Raw genomic sequence first — 1753 nt, 5'->3', positions numbered from 1 at the left:
GGGTGGCTCCTCCCGAGTCTGGGAAAGCTCAGTTGAGGCCAAGAGTCCTCGAAACCAAGTCCCAGGGCCAGACTCCTCACTTCCTGGTGTCGCGCCTTTCAACCCAGGAGTAGGAAGTTTTCTATTGCTACCCTGAGCTGTGGTCAGCCAATAGTTGCTGGTAAGGTCAGCACGCTTTGATCGGTAATAATGATAATGGCAGTTTACATTTATAGAGCGCTTATTATGGGTTAGGCACGACGTAAAGCGCCTTTATGTGTATTATCTTAGTCTTTTCAAGAGCCTTTTAAGGTAAGTACATTTGTTTTTTGTGATAAGGAAACTAGGCTGTAGAAAGGTGAAAGTGACACTCCCCCAAAAATGACACAAAGAGAGACAGGTCAAGAGTCAAACCGAGGCCATCAAAAGCCAGACCCGACGCCCTCCCACCTCCACTCCAGCCTTAGCTCCTTAACGGTGTTAACTTTATCCGCCACGCGTCCGCCTTTGTGACGCCCTTCTGGACTCACACAGTGTACGGCATCATTCCTTCCTTTAAACCTCCATTTCACCCTTTGTGGACGTCTCTCCTACCAGGCAGCTTCCTCCAAGCAGGGGCTCTATATTTAAACTGGCCTAGGCTGGGAATTCAAGCTGCACCACTTGCTAGCTCAGTGATTTTGAGCAAATTTCGCTCTATCTTTATGCCTTAGTTCCTGCAACAGAAGTTACTTTGGCAAGCACAGCTGTGTCTGCACAAGGCTAGGCACTAGGTTATTGTAGTGAATAAAACACTCAAGGACTTTGAATTTTTGGAGTGTATAATTTAGTAGGGAGAATAGACAGTATATGTTAAGGAATAAAAGTAATTTCAATAATAAATACTATGAAGAGAGGGTAAGGGCAAATCATTTACAGTATGGAATTTAAGCTGAGGCAGCCATGTGATCACAAATGAAGCAACTTTCATTCAAAAATATTTGAATACCTAGTCTGCGCTAGGCATTGTTCTAAGGTGCTGGGGTTTTTTTGTTGTTCTTTTTTTTTTTTTTCAGTTGTGAACAAAACAGTCTAGATTCATGTTCTCATGAAACAAGACACTTTGGTGTTTGAGTACGGGCAAAGGAAAGAAACAATAAACAGGGTGATGTAAGAATACAAGACCCATTAGGGGTGAGTTTTGATTGGTCAAGAAGTCTTCTCAGAGGTGGTGACATTTCACCTGGTATCTGAGCTTACAGAGTCAACCATGTTGGGATCTTGGGGAAGAGTGTTTCTGGCAGAGGCAGTAATTAGTACTAAGGCCATAGGCAGGAATGAGCTTAGTGTATTCAAAAAATAGAAGGAAGCCAATTTTGCTGAATATGGTAAGGAATATAATAGGTGAAGGCACATAGAAACTTTGTAAGCTAGCACTGAGTTGAGATTTTCTTTAAGAGGAAGAACCATTCAAGGCTTTTAAGTAAGTGAATGACATAACTGGACATGTTTTTTAAAAACTAATTGGGTGGGTAGGGGGGCTGGGATGAGCAATAGAGAATGAAGATAGTAAGATATTAAAAGTGGAGCGGGGAGACCAGTTAAGAGAGAAGGTCCTCGCTGATGATAGATGATGTGACTTGACTCAGAAACATAGTAATGGGAGATGTACATGGGTTTAGAGGCAAAGATTTGGATAAGGTGTGCAGTAAAGGAATCAAAGAACCCACCTAGAGTTTTGTCTTGAACAATGAGGTGATGTGGTTACTGTGATGAGCAAAACTGGAGGGAAAGA

General features: G+C 42.4%; 1 protein-coding gene across 1 annotated transcript in view; it reads right to left on the bottom strand.

Moving 5' to 3' along the window:
• Positions 1 to 1753, bottom strand: part of TBCCD1 (TBCC domain containing 1) — a 43416-nt gene that overhangs the window by 41128 nt on the left and 535 nt on the right. The gene's annotated exons all lie outside the window — the stretch shown is intronic.

This window comes from Tupaia chinensis, unplaced genomic scaffold (genome assembly GCF_000334495.1).
Source record: "Tupaia chinensis unplaced genomic scaffold, TupChi_1.0 Scaffold149658_1, whole genome shotgun sequence".
In the NCBI taxonomy this organism is placed as follows: Eukaryota; Metazoa; Chordata; class Mammalia; order Scandentia; family Tupaiidae; genus Tupaia; species Tupaia belangeri.
This window is presented reverse-complemented; position numbering and strand designations above follow the sequence as displayed.